The 9,243-nt window shown below is 41.4% G+C and overlaps 1 pseudogene; it reads left to right on the top strand.

The window, feature by feature from the left end:
• Nucleotides 1–267: 267 nt before the first annotated feature.
• LOC147457932 (uncharacterized) lies at nucleotides 268–1,038 on the top strand (annotated as a pseudogene).
• Nucleotides 1,039–9,243: the final 8,205 nt, after the last annotated feature.

The raw sequence follows: 9,243 nt of genomic DNA, 5'->3' as shown, positions 1-9,243 counted from the left end.
GCAACAATTGATGTTTAATGTGAAAACTTCTGTAAAATTGTGATATTATAAATGCTCATCATGCATAAGTTATCTAAGTTTTCAGTAAATTTGTGGCCGTGTATGTTTCAAGCTTAAGTGTTGAACCATACTCCAATCATACTTCCATGCTCGTATGTGTTTGCCGTATGGAAACAACTATGGTCTTATGTTTTTCCATGTATTTTACAGGGCAAAGGCCGTTGGTGCACTCCATATGTGCCATTTGAAAGGAAGACAGTTTTTTGCATGACAAAGCCTCAAGCACATGAAGTATACGACCTCCCCAACTGTGGAGTGGATGCTCGACTGCTTACGGAGGCAGATTTCACTAACAAAGATTGGTTGAAATGCTTTAAGGAGGTGCCAAAGAGGGGCAGCAAAGTAAAATGTAGAGATGTGAAGCCAGAGCTCTGGAACAGGTTTTACGTATTGTTCACATCCGTGTATCAAGAACCTCCTGGAAATTATGGTATGGAGGTGACTAAAGGATTTGCTAGAGGCTTTCTATATGAGTCGTTGAAGGGACAGGTTGAGTGGGCCTTGTTTTCAGAAATTATTGTCACAAATATGGATCCAGGCAAATTACATGCAAAGAAGCAGTGATGGGCAGCTTTCCATTCCTCCTTTGCTCCTAACAGTTCGCGGCGAATGACGAGGACTCCAGATCATTTGGAGGCACCCCAGGAAACTCCGATCGATACAGTGGATGATGTGCAGAAAAAGAATTTATTTGGTCCACCGTCTCTTACAGAGTTAGATACTAAGCAATCATTCTTTTGCATTGTTAGAGTATAATGAAGCTTTTAAGAAGCTAGAATTGCTTCAGGCTGATGTGCACCGAAATGAAGGTGCCAACCTCCTAGTGGAAAAGCTCAGAGGCCAGTTGAAAGATGCAGAGGCTGCATTACTAAAGGCAGAAGGTAGCATCGATGCTGTGGATGCAATGAAGGTGGAGCAGCTTAAAAATACTGTTGGTAGGTTGTTGCTAACACTCCAAACATTGCAAGTGGTCGTTGAGGAGAAGGAACCACTTGATGCTATGGATAGTGCTCTAAAGGAGAGAGATTTTACACAGGAACTGGAGGAGTGTGCGCAGGCACGGATGGATTTTGTGAAGACCATGCAGGTCAAAAGAAGTACAGTTTGTTGTCTGCACCTCCGCCGAAAGTTCCACTTGTGCATATGGGCACCTTGCCTTTGGACAAAGTTTGTAGTGCTTGTGGGTTGACGATGTACGACGACGATGCACTTGGCATGTTTTTTCTGCCCTTCAATCATGCCTTTCACATGTACTGTTTTGGCCATCTTGTTGCAAGCAAAGAAACATGCATGGAGATGGGATGCATGCAACCGATTTCGCATACCATGCGGTTTTTGGTGATCCTCGACAGTACGAATGCCAATTTCCAAGGAGTGCAATCAGAAACCAAACCCTCATCAGTGCCCTTAAGCATGGACCATGGTATACACCCTGCTGCATTTTGTAGCATTGAGCTTAAATTTATCTGTTTTTTTGTGTTTCTGTTATCAAGGGAACCCTGCTAATTGTAGCTACTAATACAAGACTGGTAGCTACTAGTACAATACTGGTAGCTACCACTCTCATAGTGGCATCTATCATGCTAATCCTGGTACAGCTAGCTACCAGTATGGCTGTGGCTACCATTCTTCCATGAGCTACTATTCTCCCATGGAAGTCTTGCTGGTGGCAGGGTAGCTACCATTCTTCCATTAGCTACTGTTTTACCATGGAACTCCTGCTGGTGACAAGGAAGTTCTCACTGTCAACCCTGGTAGCTACCAGTATAATAGTGGTAGCTACCATTCTGCCATGAGCTGCCATTTTTCCAAGGAAGTCCTGCGATTGACAAGGTGGCTACCAGGATTGCATTGGTAGCAGCCTACTTTTCATGACTGCAGAGGTTGAGCTAGAGACTGCAGAGGCTAAGCCAGAGACTACACTTGAGAAGGAAGGTGTGTTAGAGAAGTATAGTCCTAAGAATGGAGATCAAGCAGAAAATGCTCCTTCATCAATGAAGGACAATGAAGTGTTAGGCAGTCTTTCTCTTTCTTTCCCTTTACATCATTTGTATGGTTTGTAGGATGGAGGAACTGGTGTTTTTCTGGTTTTGTTTTTTCCTAAAGGTAGATAATATTTTTTAAGGTTCATTCTTGTTGATTGTTTCTTCTCTCTTGAAGATGGAGCTGCCAAAAATCCTACAGAGGATGCAGAAGGGCAAACAAAGACATCAAAGAACCAATTAGCCATAGAGACTCGAGAAAATAGTAACATGGAATCTGGAAGAAAAGGTGCTACAACAACCAGAGTCAGAAAAAGACTCCAAACATAGTCTCGATATTTTTGCTTTGTAGCCTATCCCCATTTTTGGCTCTTTTCCTAAATCCTGTCGTCGTATTTGGCTTTGTAACAATTCTCCATTTCCTATGAATTAAGAAAGCCAAAATAAATTTTTTTTGGTCATGTCCATCATTGTTGTTTATCTCATTATTGTTTTTATGTTCAGATGCTGCCACTAGCAACATTGACAATCTTGATCACATAATAAGTATGATAGCACAGTCCACTATGAAAGACCCTCCTGATGTAGATGGTTCATTTAGAGTTGAGGGCCAAGTCCATGTGCTAGCAGCATTGATAACCAAGAGGATAAAAACACAGAGTTTTTTTTCCTCAGTACAGGTGAGGACACGGAGATTATCATGAAAAAGTCTGAATCAGGAAGGGAAAATGGTGATGCATCTGTGGATGCAAGTGATGATGCAAGTTGTGCAGTTGGTGCAACTGGTGCAGGTGATGACATGGAGATTACAATTGATAAGTCTGAACCACCTCGGGAAGATGGTGACGCATCTGTGGATGCATGTGGTGCAGTTGGTGCAGGCAGTGCAGGTGAAGACATAGACATTATCATTGAAAAGTCTGAATCACCTTGGGAAGATGGTGATGCATCTGTGGATGCAAGTGGTGAAGCAAGTCGTGCAGGTGGGGCAGTTGGTGCAGGTGAGGACACGGAGATTACCAATGAAAAGTTTGACATTAGGAAAAGTTTGGACTAAAAAATGGGCCTTGTAAGAATTGTTGATGTGGCATAGCTTTCAAAAAGTGGGGATCGATAAATTTTTTTGCAAATAAGATCCAAACTTTTCGGAGGGTGGATATTTAGAATCTACTCTTCAAATGCTATCTATTGATATATAGCATGCATGTATCGGACACTGCCTTCATGTAGATCTAGAAAAAGGTGATTTTAGATTACCGTAACGATAACAAAACCTGGCTGATTGAAAAAAAATGGCATAACTTTTATAGAAGTCATCCAAACTTTTTGGACCTTGTCTCTTTAGAATCCATTTTTCAAGAACTTTCCAATGATAGGTCATATCATGGGGTTCTAAGAAATATTTAGAGGGGTCTATCGGGTTGCTTTCTTTTGTACAACTTTGATGATGTGGCACTCTTAAAAGGCCCAAAAATGAGTTCAAAATTTTCCTAATGAACCACCTCAGGAAGATGGTGATGCATCTGTGGATGCAGGTTGTGCAGCTGGTGCAGTTGGTGCAGGTGGTATAGAATATGTAAGGCAGATGATGGGACGGTGTCTCGAGAAAGGGAGGATGGAGGAGGTGCAGGTGGTGTTGCAGATTATGTTAGGAATGATGATGGGACGGTGTCTCGTCCGTGGAAGGATCCTGGGAACATATTGTTTGAGAGTAAGCCAGCTCTAATCCTTGATATTAATGGTGTCCTGCTGACTTCATTAAACAAGAGGTACCGTTCATGGAAGCTTGCCTACTGGAATGATCTAGAAATTGTAGACATAGCAGGGGTGTTTGCTGGGTATAAAAGGGATGCACCTGCATTCTTGGACTGGTGCCTTGTGCACTTTGATGTATTTGTGTGGACCTTCTGCATGAAGACTAAAGTAGAAAACCTGTTGAGTGCCTGCTTTCCTGATCAGTTTCCCCAATTCAAGAAAATTCTTGCATAGCAAGATTGTGTAAGAGATGCTAGACTCAAGATAACTGGTGGAAAGCCTGTATTTTACAAGAAGCTAAGTGACTTTTGGGAGAAAAGAGGTCAGTACACTGCTACGTCCACAATTCTAGTGGATGACACACAGTACAAGCAGCTGTGGAATCCTCCAGGCACTTTCTGCATTGTGAAGTATATGGAAAATCAGAATCCCCAGAATCCCACTGAGATTCAAGGATATCTTACAACAACTGTAAGATCTTGGCTCACGGCTTGGCTTTGTGCGGAAGATCGCCTCAAGTATGCCGAGGACTGTGCACTACCGAGACCGATCGATAACCTGAGCATTAGGATCTCAAAGCAGTGGCATCTAGAGTATTACGGCTAGATATACTATCCTGACATGTGACCATGATAAGCGATGTAAACAGTCAACCATTTACTGACTTATGGAGTATTTTGCTCACTTGTAATGATGACACAATGTAGTAAAGTAGCTTCCAATGCTCAATGTAGTAAAGAAGCTTTTGTTAACTTGTACACTTGTTTACGTTTTCGCATTGTTCATCACTGCACCTCCACAGTTGCACAATTACAAGTACTTAACACAGCTTCTGATACCAGGAAATGTTAAGGGTAGCTACCAGTTTGCATAGTAGCTACCCTTGCAGCTACTTAGCTACACTTGTTTAATTTTTCTATGCCTGTTGTGGAGATGATTTATTTCTTATGGCTTAATGTACACGCGGGAGTACTGGTGGGCACTTGGGTTGGTTCAAGTGGTCATGATCATTCATGCATCAGATGTATTCAGCATTTACCAGAGTCACCTGTCCATTGTCTCTTAGGACTCGCACATGCAGCCTCGAACGTTCGAAAAGTGCTACCACGTTTGCACGCCCCTGCGCTTATTTTGAACGGCTCCTTATCACCCCCAACGTGATGACCCCCCCCCCCCCCCCCCCCCCCCCCCCCCCCACACACACACACACACACGACGTTTAGCTATAACGGTGCCGATGGCAAAGGCGAGAGAGAAGCAGGAGCCTGCAAAAGACTGCGAACACCTGCTGCTACGGGCCTGCAAAAGCTGACCTTATCCTCTGTCAACACAACCATTGAGAAATCGCCCACTGTGCATTTGCGAGATCCGTCATCAGTTGGCTGTCCGGTCAGGGGCATCAAACCCTTGAATGTTCGGCTGCATGTGCGAGTCTCATCTGGAGTTGCCCTCATCTCCTTTTTTAGGGAAAGGCTTTTGACAGAGTGTTCATGCTATCTGCCTCAGGATATCACATAGGCATTTTAGATACGATTCAAGCAATTGCAAAACAGGGTGATGCTCGGCACAAAGATTACGGAGATTCCCCAAAGAAAAAAAATGAAAATACGTTGAAGGGCCATCAAAAGCAGCTTAGATTATAACTAGGAATGCTATACATCAAAAGGAGTTCTATTGTAAATAACCTCATATGTTTCTGAGGAAAGTAATAATTTTCTTGTACGTCCCACTTTCTGCATTGGGAACTTACTAGCTCATACAAGGTGGCTTCAGGCTCAGAATTTAATAGCTTGAACTCATAGGGATTTTCTTTTGCTTGTTTGTACCAAACTCCTTTGACAACATATGAGCCGGCATTGCAAACATTCCCCCATGCATCTCTTAGCAAAGCTTTAGTTTGAGTCTTTTCTGCTGTACATTTCAAGACATAGAAATCCACAAGCTCCTTATTGTCATGAGGAGCTATAACAACAAAATTGTCACCAACATGAAGTGCATCACTCAACGCATCATGGTGTCCTTCATATGAAAACTCTTCAATCTCATCATCATCTTCGACATCATGTGTAGGTTCAAGGGTAACATAATTCCATGCAGAAAGGTGTGATTTGTTCGAACACCTCCTCCAGCTGCCTTGCAAACAAGCACTACAAAAGCATGAGAATTGCAGATACCTAAGAAGTTTTCCATTTGTTAAGGAGTAGCCGCTGACACAATGTATCCCACGTGCATTAGGCACAGATTTACAATCCCGACGTTGGCTTCTATCCACATCACCTACTTTGACCTCCTAGCACAGTCGAGTAACTGGTCGTACCTGCAAAGAATACGTGGCTGTAGCACCATTGGACATGGTTTCTGTCAAAAATGGCACCACATCTGCTGCACATTGTAATTTCACACAATCTGGCTTTAGCTACTCCTCAGAGAGATGCCTCTTAATAACAGCACCTGCACCATCATGTTCGCCCTTCCCATGGCCTAAACCTGAAAAGTGATGTGTCATTTTCAAACTTGTCAGAGTTCCATATCGAGCAACAAATAAAAAGGCCTCTTTGCTTTGGACTGCGAGGTTGCTCCATCTGACTAGACCCAATGTTCTTTGAGCGATATGCCTAGCTCTTCAACAAACCATAATGGAGCATAAAGCAATGTTGGACAAAAAGAGTATCATGGCTTTTATCATCAGATATATAGAAATGATAGTATTTTTGGACACTACCTGCAATCCTCACATATGTAATGTGAACAAAGATTGTCACCTGGCTAGAAAACCAATGCATCGATTGGATCTCGTTCTGTTCTTTGAAAGTGTAATTTTCAGCGAAATCCACCACTGACTAGTACCACATCTTCAGGGAAGATACGTAGACAATATTTAAACTACTCGGCCTGCCATCTATAAACAAAATTGTGCTTTATAAACTTACTCAGATGATCCTTGAACAGTATGAAAAGTTGCCCTGCACTGCATCTCCTTGTGAGAAAGAACTTTTCTTTTCTTCTTTTTCCCTGAATCTATTTTGCCAACTTCAAGGTCTTGAAAAATCTTAACTGTTACCATGCGTGCACCATTTAACTCTTCAATCGAGCAAATTGGTAGCTTCTTTGAAGGCCCACACAAAGAGCATCCGCCAATCAAACACTTTAGTGCAAAAAAAAAAGACCCGCTAGCCTTCGAGCATAAAAATGACTCCCAAAGCTTTGTAAGTCTAGGGCACTGATTTGTCTGAGCACTACATTTCAAATCTTCACCACAAATATCACATTGACAACTACACTCTTTCCCATGCACACCATAAGAAATCTGCCTTATATGGTTTACAACATCCCTCAAGAATGACATTTGAATATGAGTGATGCAACAACTGTAGAGATCTTGAAGCTTGCATACAAAATAAGGTTTCAGCTTTTCAAATGTCCTTTGGTGAATTTGTACCTCTGGGTGACTCTGTTTGAAGGCAAGAAATAATTCTACCTACATTAAATAATTATATTTACTTATTGGAAAAGTCATAACTTATTGTTGACATGCAAAACTGAGATCAATCTGGTGGGAGCTAGTATAAGAATGGTAACTAATACTTTTATGATCAGTGGAAGGAGAAAAGTTACAAGAGCCTGAGTCTAATAGTAGAAAGCACTCTAAGACCCGGTTGTTATCAGACTACCTAAGGGTAGCTGCCAGGTTAACAGTGGCAGCTACCAGGTTGACAGTGACAGCTACTAGGTCCGGAATATCAAGAGTTCCGATCTGGACGAAAGGAGAAGCTAACTCCTCGATCAAAAAAGCAGAAAGGAGAAGCTAACTCCTTGATCAAAACAGCCGAAAGGAGAAGTTAACTCCTTAATAAAAAGAGCAAATTGATTGTCCCTCGGAATGTCCCTCGGAAATTTTTGAGCTAACTTGAGTTGTTTTGCAGATATGTTGTAATCATGGACGATTACTCTCTTTCAAGAAGGGGAGATGTAACAAACTGCTGACATGTCAAAGCCTAAAGAATGGAGCCAACTTACAGATGTGGCTGAGGGGCCTAAACTGTCACAAAGTGATGACGTGGCTGCACGTAATATGTGTTGCCCACACTGTAATCCTTGCTCGCCTTTTTACTCTTGGATTAACACAGAATACCACAACTTGTTAGCCAACAATCATTGTAGGAATACTCAGCTCCATAGTACCATTTCCAGCATGCCAAAGTTTTGACCAATTCCCAGCATGCCAAACCTGGTATCATTCTGGTACCAATTCCTACCTCAGTAGTACCCAATTTGAAGCTTCTCTAAATTTTGAATAGTACCAAACAGATGCATAGTACCATTGTTTGGTAGAAATGCTCCAAAGTAAAGATGCACACTCCCAATTAGGTACTTTTTTGTATCTGGAAAGTTGTTATTTTGGAACTATGGATCCATTTTGTAGCTTTGTAGTATACAAAAAAGTACCCAAATTGGTACTAGGTTTCCAAATTGGTACTATGCAGGGTACAGACATGTACCCACTTTGGCACTAGGGATCCTGTTTGATACTGTGAATTTAGGCTGGTACTATGCAATGTATAGAATTTGGTACTAGGGATACTGTTTGATACTATGAATTTAGGTTGGTACTATGCAATGTACAGGATTTGGTACTAGGGATCCTTTTTGGTACTATGAATTCAAGCTAGTACTATGCAAAGTACAGGATTTGGTATGGTACTAGGGATCCTTTTTGGTACTACGAATTCAAGCTAGTACTATGCAATGTACAGGATTTGGTACTAGGGATCCTTTTTGGTACTATGAATTCAAACTAGTACTATGCAATGTACAATATTTGGTACTAATGATCCTTTTGGGTACTATGAATTTAGGCTGGTACCATGCCATGTAGAGAATTTGATAATTAATTATCTCAGCTTGACATAATTATCACGGGTTGCTTAACATGGAGTTTACCTTTGATAAATAACTCAAAGCAATTGGAATCAATTTACTAATTTCTTCCTTCTAATTTGTCCTGAAAACAGAGTAATCAGTCTTGATTTCTCAATACTACACGTCGATCCCATAGCCACATCAATTGTTTACACAATCTCAAGCGCCTTCCTGAGTACCTGAGGGCAGGCTTTCAAAAAGAGGAGAGAGTCATCTGCGAACATCTTGACCAGGAGTTGGTCGTTGCCAGGCACAAGTGTTTTTTCTTGAGTTATTGTAGAATCTCTACCAAGGTTGAGAAAGAAATTTCAACGGCTTTAGTTACTATGAATAATGTGTTTGTCAAAACTAGTGTATTGCTAAAATATTTTATGCATTTGAGTTAAACTTTTACGTGCAACATTTTTTCACATAGAGATATGTATCAATGGAGCCATTGATAATAGTTGTGTGAATGAATTAAACCAACATGAAATCCTTGCTATAGGTGACCATTGTGATGCTTCTAAAGAAGATATGATACACA

The sequence above is a fragment of the Adiantum capillus-veneris genome, chromosome 5 (assembly GCF_014529385.1).
Source record: "Adiantum capillus-veneris isolate H3 chromosome 5, ASM1452938v2, whole genome shotgun sequence".
Taxonomy (NCBI): Eukaryota; Viridiplantae; Streptophyta; class Polypodiopsida; order Polypodiales; family Pteridaceae; genus Adiantum; species Adiantum capillus-veneris.
This window is presented reverse-complemented; position numbering and strand designations above follow the sequence as displayed.